Source organism: Mirounga angustirostris, unplaced genomic scaffold, assembly GCF_029215605.1.
Source record: "Mirounga angustirostris isolate CCGP_5_RB_7025 unplaced genomic scaffold, mMirAng1.0.hap1 SCAF_3, whole genome shotgun sequence".
NCBI lineage: Eukaryota > Metazoa > Chordata > Mammalia > Carnivora > Phocidae > Mirounga > Mirounga angustirostris.
The window spans coordinates 84,797,913-84,820,747 of NW_026991711.1; the positions used below are offsets into that span (position 1 = coordinate 84,797,913).

General features: G+C 38.1%; 1 pseudogene; it reads right to left on the bottom strand.

Moving 5' to 3' along the window:
* Positions 1 to 9,806: 9,806 nt before the first annotated feature.
* LOC123839174 (heat shock cognate 71 kDa protein-like) lies at positions 9,807 to 12,018 on the bottom strand (annotated as a pseudogene).
* Between the last annotated feature and the right edge of the window lie 10,817 nt (positions 12,019 to 22,835).

Genomic DNA, 22,835 nt, shown 5'->3' on the forward strand with positions numbered 1-22,835 from the left:
CAAATTGTTATATACATTTTCATTTATTTAAGTCTCATGGCTTTCTTTGGTGTTGGTTTTATTATCATTTGTACATATTTGTGTAATATATCCATAGGATCCTTGGTGTAAGTAGAAATGTTGAGTGTAAGAGACATGCAAATTTTAAGTTTTGATCAATTTGTCAAATTATCTTCAAGGTATTTGTATAAATTTACTTTTGTACAGAGTACATAACTTTTAATTTAAACAGATCTATCCTTCTGCCAAAAATAGGTAATAGCTCCAATTTTCCTGCCAATACTAAATTGATATCGGTATTCTTTTTAGTTTTTGTCTTTTGGGTCAAGAAAAAAAATCCCATTGCAGTTTAAATTTTTAAATATTACTTAAATTTTATTTGATTATTTATGAAGTTGTATATTTTTAAATGTTTATTGATGATTTGTGTTTTTAATATGTAAATTGCTCATTCATAGCCACTACCAAATCTTCTATTAATTTTTCTTTTGTCATTGATATAGGCACTCCCTACAACTATGAATTGTTCATCACATAAATTTTCACTATTTTTTCCCATGTTGTCACTTAAAGATTTATATGATGCCTTTGACAGTACCCAAATTCTTAATATTTATGAAATCAAATCTCAAAGACTTTTTCCTCAATGGCTTCTGACTAGGCTCCATTTTATGCTCAGACTTTTGACATTGTAGTTAATTTTATCTTTTCCTTTTCTAAAAAAAAAAAATAATAATAAGTCAATATTATTTTAGCTAGAAAAATCCATAATTTAAACATTCATATGCTCAGATTCAATGGACCAAAGTCATAGATCTCCTACATCAACAAATCAGCCATCCATTGGATTAATAACTCCATGAGTCCTTTGACAGCCACTAAGAATCCCTTTTGTTGAAGATTGCCAGGCACGAAATGTTGGTTATACACCTATCCTTCCTCCATGTGGCTCCTAGGAGAAAGGGCAGGGGTTCTGTAACCTCAGGTAAACACCACTATCTCCAAAGAGACATAATAAAGTATGGAGCAAACATGTCTATGCTCTTCTTCTCCTGCTCATGAGGGCCAGTGTGCTGGGGCAGAGGAGCACAGTTTGTGAACACACTTTTCAAGTCTTCCTCTAGCAGGGACTTGAGGAAAGATACTGAATTTAAGGTTCCACAGCCTCTAGGTATGATCCAGCCCAGAGCACTGGAGGGGACTAGTCAAGGCACCCCTGTGGGCATAATTCTTGGGAAACCAAATGGAGGCTTTGGAATCATGGCTAGTATTTTTCCATCAAAATGAATACAATTTTGTTGTGTACTCATTGCCCTTACTGAAGGTATAGTGCATTTCCCCAGCCCTCGGCTGGCCTTAGTGAGACTTCCTACACTTCCCATTATGGGACAGATAACTCTTCAGCTAGAAGAGCTTAGTGCCTCTCATAATTCAGGAGATCTCATTGGTCAGCCTGTCCACAAATGGTATCACTCCAGGAGAAAATTCAAAGCAACAAAGCCTTCCCACCAATGAGACTCCATTCTCAGAGGGCCTGCAGCATCAGCTAGGCATTTGGAAAGACAGTGAAATTTGGGATAAATTGAAGTAATTTGCTTCCAAGAGATTTCCATCAATTGTACTTGAGTTAGAGGAAACTTTGCCCAAGCTATTTTTCTCAGCCTGATGCCTAGAAATTTTATCATCTTGTTTACCTAGCAAGTGAGGCTGTCATGGAACTGGAATAAAATATAGAACCCAGAAGTCACTCCAAGTATAAGCTGAATTATGAATTTGGACTGGCAAAGGGTACCAGAAATACAGGGCCAGGGAAAAAGTGCTGAGGTAAAGGAGCATATTGAGAGAGAGAAAGATTGAATAGTGTTCTCTACCAATCATTTGCAATTAGTACTCACTACCTTACTTGTTTTTTCATTGTTTGACCTTATCTTATAATAATTTTAGATTTACAGAAGAGTTGTGAAGTTAATACAGACAGTGCCTATATGCCTTCTTTCCCTTACATTAGCAGCTTACCTAACTATGGTATAGTTATCTAAACTAATAAACTTATATCAGTATAACACTATAAGGTAAATTACAGACTTATTTAGATTTTGCCAATTTTTGCACTAATATATATTTTTCTGTTACATGATCTAGTCCAAGATACCATGTTACATTTAATCATTATGCCTCCTAAGTTTTCTCCAATCTGTGATTTTTATCCCTCATTTTTTTCTTGTTTTTCACAACCTTGCCACTTTTGAAGAGTACTTGTCAGATATATTTGCAGAAGCTATCTCAATTTGGGTTTGTCTGATACTTTCTAATATTAGACTGTTTTCCTTTCTCATCTCAGCATATCAGGGAGTACCTAATGTCAACACAATTTGTCACTGGTGATATTAATGTTGATGGCTGAGTTCTGGTGGTTTTTGGCAGGTTTTCCCCTTTGCATACCCTACCTCAATGGTTCTCAACCAGTAGTGGTTTTGTGTCCCTGGAAATACTCAGTAATGTCTGGAGACATATTTGGTTGTTACAGATGGGAGAGGACAGTACTATTGGCATTTAGTAGGTAGAAGTGAGAGATGTTTCTGAACATCTTATATTGCACAGAGTAGCCACTACAGCAGAGAAGAGTGAGGGCTGAGAGACCCTGTTCTACCCATTAGCAGCAACAAACTACTTTCAGCCCATACTCAACAGGAAGTGAAATGAGCTTTACCTTGTAGAAGAATACTAACAAAGAATTTATAAACATATGTGAAAGCCAGCACAGTAATTAAATATTTTGCAGGAGATACTTTGAGGCTATGCAAACTCCTGTTTCTCCTTAATGTACCACCCACTAATTTTAGCATTCATCAGTTGCCTGGAGCAATTATTACTGTGCTGTTCTAATGGTAATTTTCTATTTCCCTCATTGCTTTTGCATTTATTATTTCTGCCTTGCTTTTTAAATTAGCTTTTCATGTAACTATAATTTGAGTATAAAGAATTAGATTTATTTCTTGTGTCACTAGTAGAATTGGCCCCAAATATATTTCCCTGCCTTATTCATTTACATCCTCATTTATTTACTTATTCTTCTATTTATTCAACAAATATTTATTGAGCATTTACTGCATCCTATGCATTGCTGTTCTAGGCCTCGGACATATAGTAGAAAATGAAATAAGCATAATCCTTGTCACGTGGACCCTACCATCAAATGAAGGAAGACACTGAACAAGTGCAGAGGTCAGGAAAATGCTTTTACAGAGGCAAATAATAATAATATAAGTCTCTGTGTATCAGCCTCCAGAGATGCAGATCAGGCAGCGAGGGGTGGAGTCTGGGGGTGAGGAGTGGCAAATAGAAAAGCCAGAACAATCATGACAAAGGGGCACTAGATGCAGGTGGCTTAACTAGAACTTATGGGTAGGTGGTTTTAGCTCTGACAGACAGAGAATACTCTAGCATCATAACTACTGAACCTCAGTCTGAGTGCTAAGGGATATCCCAGCCTTCTCAATCCTAGCCCTCTGAGCTGGGCACCATCCCTCAGGATCAGTGCAGAAAGAACTCCTGCTTAAAATCAGACGGTTTCTAGACCCCTTTGTCTCTCAGTGGGTAGGGGCCTGAGCTTGCATCTCCCACTGAGTAATGGATGGACTGGCTTGGCTAAGGGGCCTCCATAATCCCACATTTCAGATAACAGTTGTGCATCATTCATGTAGAAAAGACCACACACACACATCTCAAGCAATGGGATTCATTGGGTATGTGATTTTTTTCCCCATTTAATTCCTTATGAAAAATGCCTCTATATGTGGCACAAGAGTATTCTTTAAAATATATATATCCATACTCTTGTTTTCTCAAACAGGAAACAGAATATTGGGGATTCAAGCATCATCAATATGAAGGTCAATTATTTCGCTCTTCTGTAAATACTGCAGATGGTCTTGTTTGGGCAAAAAGTCCTGAAATATGACCTGGTTCTCTGCTTACTTGCCTCCCACTCCAGGCAGTGGGTTATCTCTTGTGTTATCAATGTGTCTACTAGGGTATGCAGGAAAAATAATTATGTCTATATCTTTCTTTTTAATTTCCTCTTCATCCCTCTCCCTTACCCTCTCTTTCTTCACCCTTTCTCCTATCCTTGCTTATACTATTCAGAAGCATGAAGTAAAAGGCACTCATGAGATGATGCAGTTATCCAATCACTAGATTCTGTTGGTTCAGAGCCTGCAACATTAGCACATAAGAGAATGTGTTCCCAGGTTTATGTTGCCTAGACCCGGGGGCTATGGTTAACCAGACCCTGCTAGGTAGCTTTTATTAAGCATCCTCCAAATAAATTATTTTTTATCAACATTTTAGCAAAATCGTGTCAATATGGAAGACTCTGAATTAAAGCATACCAGTCCTTCTGTATAGTTCTTGTTATTTTTCTTAAAGTCTTCCCTAGATATGATATATGGAGTAAAATACATTTCAATCACATCTGGATTATGTTTGCATGTGCTCTGGAGGGAGTGACCAGTTCCCAGATGAAGGCAGAATGTTTTCTCTCCCCAGAAAGTTCCCTTATGCCTCTCCCTGTCAATACTCACTGCCACCCTACCTCCACAGTATGGGTTATTACTTCCCAGCTTCCATCACACTGTACTTGTTGATGTAAAATTCCATAGTGCATACATAATTTATAAAAAAGGAATCAGTGTGTATGACCTCTTGGGTCTGGCTTATTTTGCTCTATACAATAGTCCTCCCCCCACCCCCACCCTTATCCACCGTTTCACTCTTCATGGTTTCAGTTATCTGAGGTCAACCATGGTCCAGAAGCCGAGGATCTTCTCTGATGTGTTGTCAAAAAGTCAGTAGTGGCTTCACCATATATCACAATGCCTACATAATTCACCTCAATTCATTTCATCAGATAGGCATTTTATTATCTTACATAAGCACAAGAAGTATGACTACAAGACAATAAGATATTTTGACAAAGAGAGAGACCACATTCATGTAACTTTTATTGCAGTCCCTAATTTATAAATTAAAATTTATCATAGGCATGCATGTATAGGAAGAAATATAGTATATTCAGGGTTTGGTTCTATCTGCAGTTTCAGGCCTCCATTGGAGGTCTTTGTCTTTGGAAGAATCCCCCATGGACAAGGGGGGCTATGTATAAAGTTTTGAGGGTCAACCCTATTGTTAAGTGTAGCAATCATTTTATTTTGTTTTGTTGTTTAATCATCATTTGATACTCCATTGTATAAATGTGTGACATTTTTTTGATCCATTCTTTGTTGGACATTTGGTTTATTTTCAGTTTTGATTATTACAGGTTAAACTGCTATGAATGGGCTTATATGTGAATTTTGGTGAACATACACATTCACTTTTGTTGGGTATTGCTATAGCTTGAATTGTGTTTTCCAAAATTCATATTGTCGAAATCCTACCGCACACATGCACATACATGTACATGCTCATGTGTTCATGTACATATGTACCCATACCCACATGCATGCATGCATACATGTTGGCACACATGCACATGCAATTCAGAAACTGGGTTGCTGCATTTATGATTTGTTTAGATAAGGTCATAACTGGAGCAGGGTGGTGCCTAATCCTATATGTCTGGTGTCCTTATTAAAAAAAAAAAAAAAGGAGGGGTTGGACACAGGTACACAAACAGGGAGAATGACATGAGAAAACTGGAGAACTGCCACAAGCAAGGATCTACCAAACACTAGGACAGAGTCCTGAAGAGCTCCTTCCATTCTGCCTTCAGAGGGAGCATGGTCCTGCTAATAGCTTGATCTTAGACTTCTAGCATCTGGGACTCTGAAACAATACATTTCTGTTTATGCCACCCAGTTTATCATACTTTGTTATGACAGCCCTAGAAAACTAATATAGGTATTCATCTAGAAGTAGAATTATGAGAACATGGGGTAAGAATTGGTTAAACTTTATTCAAAACCGTTAGTTTCTCGATGTTATTACACATTTTACAATCTGAAAAGCAGTGTATGAGAGGTTCATCTGACCCATTCCCAACATTTGGATTCTTTAATTTTGGTCAATCCAGTGAGTGTGTAGTGATATACCACAACATGTTTTTTGTTTGTTTGTTTGTTTGTTTTGTCTTGTCTTATTTTTCTTTCATTTCTCTGATAACTAATTAATTCATGTGAACATCTAATCATATGTTTATTAGCCTTACAGATATTTTCTTCTGTGAAGTGTCTGTTCAAGTTCTTTGTTAATTTTTGTATTCAGTTGTACATTTTCATTGATTATTGTACATTTTTACATATTCTTTTTTTTAAAGATTTTATTTATTTATTTGAGAGAGAGAAAAAAACATAAGTTGGGGGAAGGGCACAGGGAAAGGGAGAAGCAGACTCCCCACTGAGCAGGGAGCCCAACACTTGGGGCTTGATCCCAGGGCCCTGAGATGATGACCTGAACCAAAGGCAGATGCTTAACCAACTGAGACATCCAGGTGCCCCCATTTTTACATATTCTGAATAAAAGTTTTGTTAGATGTATTTGTTGCAAACATTTTTTCTCAGTCTATGCTTATATTTTTGCTTTTTAAATGGTGTGCTTGAGAAGTAAATTTTTAAATTTTGATGAAGTAAATTTTATTTTTTCTTCTTTGATTAATGTTTTCCACACTTTTTCTAAGAAATTTTTGCCTACTCCCAAGACCATGAAGACATTTTCTTACGTCTATTTCCAGAATTTTACGGTTTTAACTTCTTTCACAGATAGCTTTAAAGTTAACTTCTGAGGATGGTTGAAGTGTCAAAGTTAGTATTTTTTGACATGGATATCCAGAGACATGAACAGCTGCCATTTAGCCAGGTTGGGTGATGTTGGGCTTGGTGTAAATACTTCTGGGCTTAGAAGGAGGGTGGAAGTGAATTAGGGGCACTAGATCTCAGTTTCAATCAGAAGATCCACTTAAATGTAACCAAATAGTGGATGCAGAAATCAAGCTTATTTTTAAATCAGTGGCAGAGCATCAGTGCCACTTGAAGCATGTGGCTGGATACATCTATGTGTCCTTACTCTTGCCCACTCATAGAGCCTCCACCCTCAAATCAGGGTGCACATGCTGCTGCAGCACACACTCTGCCCTATCCATCCTTCTAGGTTGGATTTGAGATCATGGAGTAGTGAGAATCTGCATCTAAAGTGCCAGATGAAAACAGCCATCTGGGGAAGGGGGTTAGCAATGCAGCTGCATGTGTGCATGTGTGCCAACATGTATGCATGCATGCATGTGGGTATGGGTACATATGTACATGAACACATGAGCATGTGCATGTATGTACATGTATGTGCATGTGTGCTGTGTGTTCATGTGCACATGCACTCTCTAGAATGTGGATCTGGCCATATTGTAGGGCCCACTCCCTTACAACTCCAGAACTCCTCTAGAAAAATGAACTATGTGCCCACCACGAATCCTCAAAATTGACTTTTTCTTATGTATTTTATCTCCTCTTTTTTCCAACATTTTGTTTACTTTCTTTCATTTTATCTTTCAAGTTTTTTGGGGGTGGTGTGGGTGGGAAACTGTATTTTAAAAAAAATCTTACGAGTTTCTTCCTTCCTCTTCCTGTCTTCCTTTCTTTCTTTCTGTCTGCCTTTCTCTCTCTCTCTTCCTTTCTCTCTAGCTCACTCTCTTCCTCCTCCCTTTCTGTCAGACTTCCTTCCTTCCTCCCAACCTTCCTACCTTCCCTCCTTCTTTTCTTCTTAACTCCTTCCTTTTGTCTATCTTATTTCTTTAATAGCTTGTTGCTGTTTTATGGGAGGAATATAATTCCAAACTTCACCAAGGATACTAGACTTCTTGTTTTATATGTTAATTTATTTTCCATTTCCTGAATTACATTTCCTCCACTGTCAGTTTTTGTTACTTTTCTTTTGGCCAGTCAATTATTCAGCAAATATTCATCGAACATCTTCTATGTGCAACCATGGTTTTCTGCCCCTTGGTGTACATCAGTGGTCTTTCCTTAAATGTCTGGTTTCCTTGGTTGTCATGTTTCATTTCATATTTTTTATACATTTTTTTAGATTTTATTTATTTGAGAGAGACAGACAGAGATAGTGAGAGAGAGAGCACAAGTGGGGAGGAGAGGGAGAAGCAGGCTCCCCACAGAGCAGGGAGCCCAATGTGGGACTCGATCCCAGGACCCTGGGATCATGACTTGAGCCGAAGGCAGATGCTTAACCGACTAAGCCACCCAGGCACCCTCATTTCATATTTAAGAGTGAAGAATGGTAAACCTGGTTGGGAGCATGTGAATATGGATAGGGATTGTCCACTGAAGGTCTTTACCTTGAAATGAGCAGGTTGGGGCCCAGCCAGCTTTATTGGGTGGAGGAGGGATCAGGGCCAGATCATTGCATTCTTTTCTCAGGCCTTCTAACAGCCTCATCAGACACTCTAGTTCTCCCCAAGAGTGTTCAATTTTTTTATAACTTTTCACCTTTCTGCCTGGAGAGAGCTTGTCTGGCTACTGAGACTCCTGTGTATTTCTCTTGTTTATGGGTGATGGTGCAGTGATGAGAGCTACTACTCCACACACAAAACTTAATTCTCTGTGTTCCTTCCATTAGACCTATAGCCACCAAATGCAAAACCCTTCAGGGTTGAGCAGGGCAGATTGACACCATTCAGCAGTTCCATGTTTCTCCCAAACTGTGAACATTCTTCTATCTTTCCTCTGTCTTGAACTTAGTTAAATTCTCTTTCTCTGCCAGTGTCTTCTTGCATCTTCTTGCTTTGCTATCATTTAAATGAAATCTCAAGAAGGAGAAGATATAAATGCATGTACTCAGTCTACGATTTGAAACTAAAAGTCTGATTGGGACTTTCTGTATGTGTAGGTTAAGTGGAGAAGAACCAATATTTTCATAATGTAGAGCTTTCCCAATCAAAAGCATTGTATGGCTTTCTGTTTGTTCAGATTTTTTAATCTTTGGTACAATTTTTTTTATTATCTTGATATATGTATGAGGTTTGTTTTTCACATGTCTTTGTTTTCACTAATGTGAATGGGGAATATTTTTTTCTAGAGAATTTTATTATTGGTTTGTGATGCCACATCATAAATTTCATTACTAGTTTTTGTTAATTTTGATTTAACATCTTTAATTGAACTCATGTTAGTTCACTAATTTTTCAACTGAATACCTTGTATGTTAAAATAAACTACCTTACTATCTGCAAAAGAAAAAAAAGAGACAGTTTTGATTTTTCCTTTCTAATATTAAATTTTGGTTAGTTGGCTGATTATATTAGCAAGAGCTTTCAGTACAATAAGAATTAGTAGCAATGAATGAATGAATGAGAGTAGAAGAACAAATTCTTACCTTAAAACTGTCTCATGGGAATACCCTGGTATTTGGTTACTAATTATGATGTTTCCTTAGATTTCTTGGAGAAAATGTTTATCAGTTTATTCCTGGCTTACCTGTAGTTTAGGGTTTGTTGTTCTTTTCAGATAATGTAGGTTGAATTTTGGTAGTTATTTTTCACCTTTTATCATATGCTTGTGTTTTCTCTTTTTATTTTTTCTCAATCTTAAATACAGTTTTATTTAAGACATTGTTTTTCCACTTACAGCCCAGTGTTTATAAAGTGCAATGTTTATTTCCTTTCCCTGTGCATATATTCCATATTAAAATATAAAGAATGTCCAGTTTATTTACTATAGCAGCTCAACTTTAAAAGTGCCATGGAATTTGCTACAAATTTGGGTCCTTCAAATGTTTTGTATGGAAGAATGTTAGGCCTTTTCTCAGGTTGGCTTATTCAACCTCTTCAATGGTGGGCCAGAAGAGGCACCACCAGATGGAGGAGCTCCATCACCAGGGAAGTCCCCAGGCATTCCTCCTGACATGCCTGCTGCACTCTGGTACAGTTTGGTAATGATGGGGTTGCAGACTTTCTCCAACTCTTTCTGCTCATGTTCAAATTCTTCCTTCTCTGGAACTGGTTCTTATCAAGCCAGTTGATGATTTCATTACACAAGTCAAGAATCTTTTGTCTTCACCATGGATCTTGCCCTGAAGTTGCCTCTTTTCATCTTCAAGATCTGCTTTCATGTTGAATGCATAAGATTCAAGTGAAATCTTGGAAGACACCTTGTCCTGCTGCTTCTCCTTTTCAGCTCAATGTCTTCCTTGCTCAAGTGGCCCTTGTCGTTAGTGATGGGAAACTTGTTCTTTTTTCCTGTACTCTTATCCACAGCAGAGACACTGAGGATGCAATTAGCATCAATATCAAAAGTGACTTCAATCTGAGGAATGCCTTGCCAGGTAGGTTGTTATCCTTCGTCATAACATGCTTACCTTCATAACCTAAATGAGCACACCAGGCGGGTCATCAGAGTAGGTAGTGAAGGTCTGCATCTGTTTGGTAGAAATGGTAGTATTGTACTGGATAAAGACAGTCATGATTCCTCCAGCACTTTCAAAGCTAAGAGAAAACTGAGTGATATCCAACAGCAGCAAATGAACATTTTCAGATTTGTCTCCAGAAAGGATGGTGCTTGGATAGCTGCACCATTAGGAATAGCCTCATCAGGGTTGATGCTTTTATTCAGTTCTTTTCCACTGAAGAAGTCTTACAGAAGTTTCTGAATCTTGGGGATAGGGGTAGGACCACCCACCAGGACAATATTGTGGATCTGACATTTATATAGCTTGGCATCCTGAAGTGTTTTCTCTATAGGGTGCAGGGTGCCACAGAACAGGTCAGCATTTAATTCCTCAAATCAGGCATGAATAATAAGATATAGAAGTTGATTCCTTCATACAGAGAATCAATCTCAATACTGGCCTGGGTGCTAGAAGAAAGTGTATGCTTAGCATGTTCGCAAGCAGTATGGAGGTGTCAGACTGCCTTCTTGTTCTCGCCAATGTCTTTCTTATGTTGCACTTGAACTCTGCAATAAAATGGTTGACCATTAAGTAATCAAAGTCTTCTCCACCTAAGTTGGTGTCTCCCGGTGTAGATTTGACCTCAAAGATCCCATCTTTTTTTTTTAATTTAATTTAATTTTAGTATGTTATGTTAGTCACCATACAATATATCATTAATTTTTGATGTAGTGATCCACGAAGGCACGTACTGCATGAAGCACTGGGTGTTATATGAAAACAATGAATTGTGGATCACTACATCAAAGATCCCATCTTTTTTTTTTTTTAAAGATTTTATTTATTTATTTGAGAGAGAGAGAATGAGAGAGAGAGAACACCTGAGAGGGGATAGGGTCAGAGGACGAAGCAGACTCCCTGCCGAGCAGGAAGCCCGAGGCGGGACTCGATCCAGGGACTCCAGGATCATGACCTGAGCCGAAGGCAGTCGCTTAACCAACTGAGCCACCCAGACACCCAAAGATCCCATCTTTAATAGTGAAGATTGACATATCAAAAGTGCCACATCCTAAGTCAAAAATAAGCACATTCTTTTCAGCTTCAACCTTTTTGTCTAAATCATAAGCAGTAGCAGCAGCAGTTGGCTCATTGGTGATTCTAAGTACATTAAGACAGCAATAATTCCAGCATCTTTGGTAGCCTGACACTGAGAGTCATTAAAGTAAGCAGGTATTGTAACAACTGCTTTGGTAACAGTCTTCCCACGGTAAGCCTCTGTGATTTCCTTCATCTTTGTCAAAACCATAGGGGACACCTCCTCTGAATAGAAACTTTTTGTTTCTCCCTTGTATTCTACTTGAATTTTGGGCCTGCCATCATCACTCACCCCATGAAGGGCCAATGCTCCATATCAGATTGGACAACAGCATTGTCAAGTCTACATCCAATCAGGTATTCAGCATCAAAAACTGTGTCAGTGGGGCTCATTGCAACTTGGTTCTTTGCAGCATCACCAATCAATTGTTCAGTTTCAAAGGAGACATAACTTGGGGTAGTTCAGTTTCCCTGGTCATTAGCAATTATTTTCACTTTCCTGTTCTGGAAAACACCCACATGGTAAGTGGTGCCAAGATCAGTGCTTTAGACACAGTTGCTTCCATGTGGGCCTCGCATGGCTTGTGAAGAAAACAGTAATCTGGAGAGCTAGCGCTGTGTTCAGTGAAGGTTTTCTCTTTTTAATTTGCAGAATTGTACTTCTAGTCTATAATCTTTACAATATTTTCAAAGTTTAATCAGTCTCTTCAAGTTTTCTATTTCTCTTGGAGCTGCTTTTAATCATTTCTCCCCCTAGGGAGGACATCCATTTTCTGTAGGTTTTCAAATTTATATATAAAGCCATTTATATTTTGTATTTCCTTATGGTTTATTGCCTCTGTATTATTTGCTTCCTTTCTCAATCCCAATATTTAAATTTAGTCTTTCTTCTCAATCTTTATTGGATCACAATTGCTAATTTCATTTTCTTGATCTTCACAGAACCTGATTTTGGCTTTATTGATCAAATAGTATTATTTTTCTATTATTGTTTTTTTACGGTATTAAATTATATTTGTTTACTTTTGATTTTTTTTATTAGTTTCTGGTGTGTCTTAGTTATTTTACTTTTGGTCTTCTTGTTTTCCCCTGGGTATTCCTTTAAGGAAGCTTGCAGGTTCTGACCTTCCCAGCAGGACCTAAGGAGGGAGCCCCAGGTTTTCTCACCAGTTCTCATCAGATGTGGGGCAGAAGGCAAAGGGGTAGAAAGTACACCATTTGGAAGCTGTCATCACAGAGTTGGGCTTGTTAGTATACATGTGTAGATATTTGTGTCTCTGGGAAAATGCCAAGTCGGGCAGTTGTTTATTATGTTTAGTTTTTTAAGACACTAAGTATAAACTCTTCCAGAGCAGCTATAACATTTCACATTCCAACCAGCAGTATATGAGAAATACAGTTTCTTTACAGCCTCGTCAGTATTCATTATTGCCACTCTGTTTTATTTTAGTTGTTCTAATAGATGTTTACTGACATGTCATTGTGATCTTAATTTGCATTTCCCTAATGGCTATGAGGATGAACATCTTCTCCTGTGTTTATTTGCCATCTGAATATTCCCTTTAGTGAAATGTCTTTAAATATATTTTGCTTATTTTCTAATTGGATAGGTTATTTCTTTAATGTTCAGTTTTTTCATATATTTTCCTTCTTTTTTATTAATTTTTATTGTTATGTTAATCACCATACATTACATCATTAGTTTTTGATGTAGTGTTCCATGGTTCATTGTTTGTGTATAACACCCAGTGCTCCATGCAGAACGTGCCCTCCTTAATACCCATCACCAGGCTAACCCATCCTCCCACCCCCCTCTGCTCTAGACCCTCAGTTTGTTTTTCAGAGTCCATCATCTCTCATGGTTCAACTCCCCCTCCGATTTCCCCCCCTTCACTTTTCCCCTCCTACTATCTTCTTCTTCATTTTTTTTTTAAACATATATTGTATTCTTTGTTTCAGAGGTACAGGTGTGTGATTCAACAGTCTTGCACACTTCACAGCGCTCACCATAGCACATACCCTCCCCAATGTCTATCGCCCAGCCACCCCGTCCCTCCCACTCACCCCCCACTCCAGCAACCCTCAGTTTGTTTCCTGAGATTAGGAATTCCTCATATCATTGAGGTCATATGATACATATCTGTCTCTGATTGACTTATTTCGCTCAGCATAATACTCTCCAGTTCCATCCACATCGTTGCAAATGGAAAGATCTCATTCCTTTTGATGGCCGCATAATAGTCCATTGTATATATATATACCACATCTTTTTTATCCATTCATCTATCGTTGCACATCTGGGCTCTTTCCACAGTTTGGCTATTGTGGACATTGCTGCTATAAATATTGGGGTACACATACCAATTCGGATCCCTACATTTGTATCTTTGGGGTAAATACCCAGTAGTACAATTGCTGGATCCTATGGTAGCTCTATTTTAAACTTTTTGAAGAACCTCCATACTGTTTTCCAGAGTGGCTGCACCAGCTTGCATTCCCGCCAACAGTATAGGACGGTTCCCCTTTCTCCACATCCCCGCCAACATCTGTCATTTCCTGACTTGTTAATTTTACCCATTCTGACTGGTGTGAGGTGAGATCTCATTGAGGTTTTGATTTGGATTTCCCTGATGCTGAGCGAATTTGAGCACTTTTTCATGTGTCTGTTGGCCATTTGGACGTCTTCTTTGGAAAAATGCCTGTTCTGGGGTGCCTGAGTGGCTCAGTCATTAAGCGTCTGCCTTCGGCTCAGGTCATGATCCCAGGGTCCTGGGATTGAGCCCCGCATCGGGCTCCCTGCTCAGCGGGAAGCCTGCATCTCCCTCTCCCACTCCCTCTGCTTGTGTTCCCTCTCTCGCTGTGTCTCTCTCTGTCAAATAAATAAATAAAATCTTTAAAAAAAAAAAGAAAAAAAAAGAAAAATGTCTGTTCTGTCTTCTGCCCATTTCTTGATTGGATCATTTATCCTTTGGGTGTTGAGTTTAAGAAGTTCTTTATAGATTTTGGATACTAGCCCTTTATCTGATATGTCATTTGCAAATATCTTCTCCCATTCTGTCGCTTGTCTTTTGGTTTTGTTGACTGTTTCTTTTGCTGTGCAAAAGGTTTTTATCTTGGTGAAATCCCAATAGTTCATTTTTGCCCTTGCTTCCCTTGCCTTTGGCGATGTTTCTAGGAAGAAGTTGCTGTGGCTGAGGTCGAAGAAGTTGCTGCCTGTGTTCTCCTGTAGGATTTTCATGGACTCCTGTCTCACACTGAGGTCTTTCAACCATTTTGAGTCTATTTTTGTGTGAGGTGTAAGGAAACGGTCCAGTTTCATTCTTCTGCATGGGGCTGTCCAATTTTGCCAACACCATTTCTTGAAGAGACTGTCTTTTTTCCATTGGACATTCTTTCCTCCTTTGTTGAAGATTAGTTGACCATAGAGTTGAGGGTCCATTTCTGGGTTCTCTATTCTGTTCCATTGATCTATGTATCTGTTTTTGTGCCAGTACCATACTGTCTTGATGATGACAGCTTTGTAATAGAGCTTGAAGTCCGGAATTGTGATGCTGCCAGCTTTGCTTTGCTTTTTTAACATTCCTCCAGCTATTCGGTATCTTTTCTGGTTCCATACAAATTTTAGGATTATTTATTTCTTTGAAAAAAGTGGATGGTATTTTGATGGGGATTGCATTGATGTGTAGATTGCTCTAGATAGTGCTGACATCTTCACAATATTCGTTCTTCCAATCCATGAGCATGGAACGTTTTTCCATTTCTTTGTGTCTTCCTCGATTTCTTTCATGAGTATTCTATAGTTTTCTGAGTACAGATTCCTTGCCTCTTTGGTTAGATTTATTCCTAGGTATCTTATGGTTTTGGGTGCAATTGTAAATGGGATCGACTCCTTCATTTCTCTTTCTTCTGTGTTGTTGTTGGTGTATAGGAATGCCACTGATTTCTGTGCATTGATTTTATATCCTGCCACTTGACTGAATTCCTGTATGAGTTCTAGCAGTTTCGGAATGGAATCTTTTGGGTTTTCCACATAAAGTATCATATCATCTGCAAAGAGTGAGAGTTTGACTTCTTCTTTGCCGATTTGGATACCTTTGATTTCTTTTTGTTGTCTGATTGCTGTGGCTAGGACTTCTAATACTATGTTGAATAACAGTAGTGATAGTGGACCTCCCTGCCGCATTCCTGACCTTAGAAGGAAAGCTCTCAGTTTTTCCCCATTGAGAATGATATTTGCTGTGTGTTTTTCATAGATGGCTTTTATGATATTGAGCTATGTACCCTCTCTCCCTACACTGTGAAGAGTTTTGATCAAGAAAGGATGCTGTACTTTGTCAAAAGCTTTTTCTGCATCTATTGAGAGGATCATATGGTTCTTGTTCTTTCTTTTATTAATGTACTGTATCACACTGCAATGTTGAACCAACCTTGCAGCTCAGGCATAAATCCCACTTGGTCATGGTGAATAATCCTTTTAATATACTGTTGGATCCTATAGGCTAATACTTTGGTGAGAATTTTTGCATCCATGTTCATCAAGGATATTGGTCTGTAATTCTCCTTTTTGATGGGGTCTTTGGTTTGGGGATCAAGGTAATGGTGGCCTCATAAAATGAGTTTGGAAGTTTTCCTTCCATTTCTATTTTTTGGAACAGTTTCAGAAGAATAGGTATTAATTCTTCTTGAAATGTTTGGTAGAATTCCCCTGGCAAGCCATCTAGCCCTGGACTTTTGTTTGTTGGGGGATTTTTTATTATTGCTCCAATTACCTTAGCGGTTAAAGGTCTGTTCAGGTTTTCTATTTCTTCCTGGTTAAGTTTTCTTAGTTGATACACCTCTAGGAATGCATCCATTTTGTCCAGGTTATCTAATTTGCTGGCATAGAGTTGCTCATAATATGTTCTTATAATTGTTTGTATTTCTTTGCTGTTGGTTGTGATCTCTCCTCTTTCATTCATGATTTTATTTATTTGGGTCCTTTCTCTTTCTTTTTGATAAGTCTGGCCAGGGGTTTATCAATCTTGTTAATTCTTTCAAAGAACCAGCTCCTAGATTTGTTGATCTGTTCTACTATTCTTTTGGTTTCACTTTCATTGATTTCTGCTCTGATCTTTATTATTTCTCTTCTCCCGCTGGGTTTAGGATTTATATGCTCTTCTTTCTCCAGCTCCTTTAGGTGTAGGGTTAGGTTGTGTATTTGAGACCTTTCTTGTTTCTTGAGAAAGGTCTGTATTGCTATATACTTTCCTCTTACGACTGCCTTTGCTGCATCCCAAACATTTTGAATAGTTGTGTTTTCATTTTCATTGGTTTCCATGAATTTTTTAATTCTTCTTTAATTTCCTGGTTGACCTATTCATTCTTTAGTAGGATGCTCTTTAGCCTCTATGTATTTGAGTTCTTTCTGACTTTCCTCTTGTGATTGAGTTCTAGTTTCAAAGCATTGTGGTCTGAAAATAGGCACTGAATGATCCCAATCTTTTGGTACTGGTTGAACCCTGATTTGTGACCTAGGATGTGATCTCTTCTGGAGAATGTTCCATGGGCAATAGAGAAGAATGTGTATTCTATTGCTTTGGGATGGAGTGGTCTAAATATGTCTGTGAAGTCCATTTGGTCCAGTGTGTCATTTAAAGTCTTTATTTCCTTGTTAATCTTTTGCTTAGATGATCTGTCCATTTCAGTGAGGGGGGCTGTTAAAGTCCCCCACTATTATTGTATTGTTGTTGATGTGTTTCTTTGCTTTTAATTGGCTTATATACATGGCTGCTCCCATGTTAGGGGGATGGATATTTACAGTTATTAGATCTTCTTGTTGGATAGACCCTTTAAGTAGGATATAGTGTCCTTCCTCAACTCTTATTACAGTCTTTGGTTTAAAATCTAATTTGTCTGATATAAGGATTGCCACCCCAGCTTTCTTTTGGTGTCCATTAGCATGGCAAATGGTTTTGCACGCCCTCACTTTCAATCTGGGGGTGTCTTTGGTTCTAAAATGAGTCTCTTGAAGGCAGCATATCAATGGGTCATGAGTTTTAATCCAATCTGATAGCCTGTGTCTTTTGATTGGGGCATTTAGCCCATTTATATTCAGGGTAACTATGGAAAGATAGGAATTTAGTGCCATTGTATTGCCTGGAAGGTCACTGTTACTGTATATTGTCTGTGTTCCTTTCTGGTCTATGTTGCTTTTAGGCTCTCTCTTTGCTTAGAGGACCCCTTTCAATATTTCTTGTAGGTTGGTTTCGTGTTTGCAAATTCCTTTAGTTTTTGTTTGTCCTAAGCTTTTTATCTCTCCTTCTATTTTCAATGACTGCTGAACTGGATATAGTATTCTTGGCTGCATATTTTTGTCATTTAGTGCTCTGAATATATCCTGCCAGTCCTTTCTGGCCTGCCAGGTCTCTGTGGATAGGTCTGTGGCCAGTCAAATGTTTCTACCATTGTAGGTTACAGTCTCTTCTCCTGAGCTGCTTTCAGGATTTTCTTTTTGTCTCTGAGACTCGTAAGTTTTCCTATTAGATGTCGGGGTGTTGACCTATTTTTATTGATTTTGAGGGAGGTTCTCTGTGCCTCCTTGATTTTGATGCCTGTTTCCTTCCCCAAATTAGGGAAGTTCTCTGCTATAATTTGCTCCAATATACCTTCTGCCCCTCTCTGTCTTTCTTATTCTTCTGGGATCCCAATTATGCTAATGTTGTTTCGTTTTATGCTATTGCTTATCTCTCAAATTCTGCCCTCGTGATCCAGTAGTTGTTTATCTCTCTTTTTCTCAGCTTCTTTATTTTCCATCATTTGGTCTTCTATATCACTGATTCTCTCTTCTGCCTCATTTATCCTAGCAGTTAGAGCTTCCATTTTTGATTGCACCTCATTAATAGCCTTTTTGATTTTGACTTGGTTAGATTTTAGTTCTTTTATTTCTCCAGAAAGGGTTTCTCTAATAACTTCCATGCTTTTTTCAAGCCCAGCTAGTATATTTAAAATCATCATTCTGAACTCTAGTTCTGACATTGCAGGAATTTCCATATTGATTAGGTCCCTGGCAGTCCGGAGTGCCTCTTGTATTTTTTGTTGAAGTGTTTTTTCCGTCTTGTCATTTTGTCCAGAGGAAAATAGATGAATGAGAGAACAAAATGCTAACAGGGTGACAACGTCCCCAGAAAATATACTCTAAACAAATCAGAAAAGACCAGAAACTGGGGGAAAAGAAATGGAAAGAAAGAAAAAGAAAAAGCAAAAAAAAAAAAAAAAGAAAAGAAAAAGAAAAAGATAAAAGCAATCAAAAACAGAACAAAACAAATAAAACAGAATATGATCAAATATGATCAGGCTGGTGCATAGATCAGTGCCACATACTAGATTTGGGGTTTATTTTGGTCTGTTAGAAGAAAGTGCCTCCCAAAATTTTAAAGAAAGAAAAACATATATGTACAAAAATAAGGGTTAATATGATGAAGGGATGGAATATGTCTGTAAAGATGAAAATTATAAAAGATTTTATAGAAGGAATTGATAAGAAGTTGGTTGAAAAAAGAAAGAAGAGGATTTAAAAAAAAAGACAAAAGAAGGGAGAGAATGCGATCAGGCAGGAGACTAGGACAAAGCCATACACTAGAGATTTAGGGTATATTTTGATCTGTTAGAAGAAACTGCATCTCAAAATTTTAACGAGAGGACCATATGTATATATATATGCCAAAAATAAGGGTAACTACTATGAGGGGATAGAATATGACTCTAAAAATGAAAAATAAAAAGTGTTTTTTAAAAAAGGGATTGATAAGGGGCGCCTGGGTGGCTCAGTTGGTTAAGCGACTGCCTTCAGCTCAGTTCATGATCCTGGAGTTCCTGGATCAAGTCCCACATCGGGCTTCCTGCTCGGCAGGGAGTCTGCTTCTCCCTCTGACCCTTCCGACACTCCCCCCTCTCATGCTCTCTCTCTCTCAGTTTCTCTCTCTCAAATAAATAAATAAAATCTTAAAAAAAAAAAGGTATTGATAAGATGTTGGTTGAAAAAGGGAAAAAGTAAATTTCCAAAAAAAAAGTGAAAAAAAAATTAACTTTGAAAGCCTAAAGAATCATGATAAAAAGGACATGATTTCTATGTGCAGTATTTCCCTAGGGCTGGCGTTCTGCCGTTCTCATTGATTGGTAAACTTGGTCTTGGCTGGCTGTTCTTGCTGATCTTCTGGAGGAGGGGCTTGTTTCTGTGGTTCCCACATGTCTTTGCTGGAGGCGGAATTGTCCTGCCCTTGCCATTCTGGGCTATGTAATCTGCTCTGGTTTGCTCTTGGGAGCTTTTGTTCCCTGCAAGCTTTCCATGCAGCTTTGGAGGATGAGAGTGGAAATGGCGCCCTGCCAATCTCCGCCCTGGAGGAGCCGAGAATTCAGGGCCCCACTCCTCAGTGCACCCCCAGAGAAAAGCAGTCACTCACTCCCATCTCCCCAGTCTCCGGCCACACTCCGTGCTCACCTGGCCTGTGACCAAGCGTTTCTATCTCTGGCACATGACCCTGTGTGGAGTCTCTAAACCAAGCAGATCCCTGCAGTGTGCTCCCGCACCACTCCTCCCAGGGGAGGAAGGGAGTCTCCCCAGATCTGCCACTTGTTGTGTCCCTGTTGGAGGTGCAGTGGCCTGACAGTGCCATGGATCACAGTTTATGGCAACCCCAAGCTGAGAGCCCACTCCTCGGCTCCGTCTCTGCAGCCGGCTTCCCCGCTCCAATACCTGGGAGCTCTGCTGCACTCAGGCACCCCCAGTCATTCTGTGACCCCGAGTGTCCTGAGACCACACTGTCCCACGAGGGTTCCACCCCCCGCTTAGCCACTGGAGCGACTTCCCTCAGCGGAGCCAACTTGTAAAAGTTCCAATTTTGTGCTCTGCTGCTCTGTCACTTGCCAGAAGTGGCTGACTGGGCCCCCTCCCCCTGCCATCTATCCTCCCGAATATCGCCTCAGATTCACTTCTCCGCACATCCTATCTTCCAGAAAGTGGTTGCTTTTCTGTTCAGAGAGTTGTTGCTATTCTTTTCTTCGATCTCCTGTTGAGTTCATAGGTGTTCAGAATGATTTGATCCCTATCTAGATGAATTCCTGGGACCAGAGGAAATCCAGGTCTCCTACTCCTCCGCCATCTTGCTCCTCTCATTTATTTTCTATCTAAATCCTTCTCCAGGTATGTGCTTTGCAAATATTCACACCTAGTCTGTAGCTGGTCTTTTCATCCTCTTATTGGCATTGTTCACAGTGGAAAAGTTTTAATTTTGATGAAGTACATTTGATATGAACAAAGACATCTCTATTTATTTGATTTTGTTTGTTTTTTCATAAGCATTTTATAGTTTTCAGGATACAAATCCTGCCTGTGTTTTGATAGATTTACACCTAAATATTTCCTTCTTTTTCTAATCAACTATAAATTATATTTTTAATTTTAGTTTCAATATGTTAATTGCAAGTTTAAAAATATAGTTAATTTTTATAAAGTTTTAAGTTCCATTTAGTTATTAGTTTCAGGTGTACAATTTAGTGATTCAACACTTCCATACATCACCCAGTGCTCACCTGGACAAGTACACTCCTTAATCCCCATCACCTATTTTACCCATCCCCCACTCACCTCTCCTCTGGTAACCATCAGTGTGTTTTCTATAGTGAGTTTGTTTCTTCATTTGCCTCTCTCTTTTTTCTGCTTTGCTTCTTTGTTTTGTTTCTTAAATTCCACATGAGTGAAGTCATATGATATTTGTATTTATCTGAATTATTTCCTATTGTATGGAACCACAAAAGACCTTGAATAGCCAAAGCAATCTTGAAAAAAAAAAAAAAAAGCACAGCTGGAAGCATCACAATTCCAGACTTCAAGTAGTATTACAAAGCTATAGTCATCAAAACAGCATGGTAGTGGCACAAAAAATAGACACATAGGTCAATAGAACAGAATAGAAAACCCAGAAATAAACTCACAAGTATGTGGTCAATTAATCTTCAACCAAACAGGAAACAATATACAGTGGGAACAAGATAGTCTCTTTAACAAATGGTACTGAGAAAACTGGACAACAACATGTGGAAGAATTATGTGTAAGAATGTGTAAGAACTTTCTTACACACAGATAAAAGTAAATTCAAAATTGATGAAAGACCTAAATGTGAGACAGGACACCATCAAAATCCTAAGAAGCACAAAGGCAGTAACTTCTTTGACATTGGCCATTACAATTTCTTTCTAGGTATATTTCCTTAAGCAAGAGAAACAAAAGCAAAAATAAACTATTTGAACTTCATCAAAATATAGTTAATTTTTATATGTTAATCTTGTGCTCATTTATTAGTTTCAGTTTTGTTTGTAGAATCATTGGGATTTTCTGCATAGACTGGCTTGTCTGCAAATAGAAACAGTTTAATTTTTTTTCCAAACTATATGTCTTTCATTTCCTTTTCCTGTTTTGTGCTGTTTGGAACTCCCAATACTGTGTTGAATTACAATAGTGAGAGAAGGGATCCTTGCCTTTTGCTCAATTTAAGGAGGAAAGCACATTCAGTCTTTCACCACTAAATATGATATAAATTGTAGTTTTTCTACAGATGATCTTCATTAAGTTGAGGCTGTTTCCCCTCTACTTCTAGTTTGCTGAGAATTTAAAAATCATAAATGGTTGTTAGATTTTGTAAAATATTCTCTTATTCACCAAATGATATTATTAAATACTTTCTCTTCAGCTTGCTGACATAGGGGATTGCACTGCTTGATTTTTGAATGCTTGAACCAGCTTCATATACTTGGAATAAAACCCAACTGGTCACATGTATTATATTTCTCACACGTGTTGATTTGGTTTTCTAATATTTTGTTGAGGAATTTTGCACATGAGTTCAAGAGAAATATTGGTGCATATTTTTATTTTTTTGTACTGCCTGTCTGGTTTTGCTACCAGTAAAGTATTATTTCAATAAAATAAGTTGGGGAGTGATACCTCTTATTCTTTTCAAGAAAAGATTTACCTTAAAATTAGTGTTAATAGTTTAAATGTTTGGTATACTTGGCCTTAAAAACCATAAAGGTCAAGAGGTTTTTTTTTTTTTTTTTGCCCTAGAAAAATATTTTCCTTATAAATTCAATTTTATTGATAATTTAAAAGCTATACAAATTATTTATTTCATTTTGGGTGAGTTGTGATAGTTTGAGTTAGATTTTGAAGAATTGGTCCATTTCACCTAAATTATCAAATTTATGTGTATAGAATTCTTCATGGTATTCCATGATTATCATTTTGAAGTCTTCAGAATCTTTAGAAATGCCACCAGTTTCATTCCTGATATTGGTGATAAGTGTGGTTTTTCTTTTT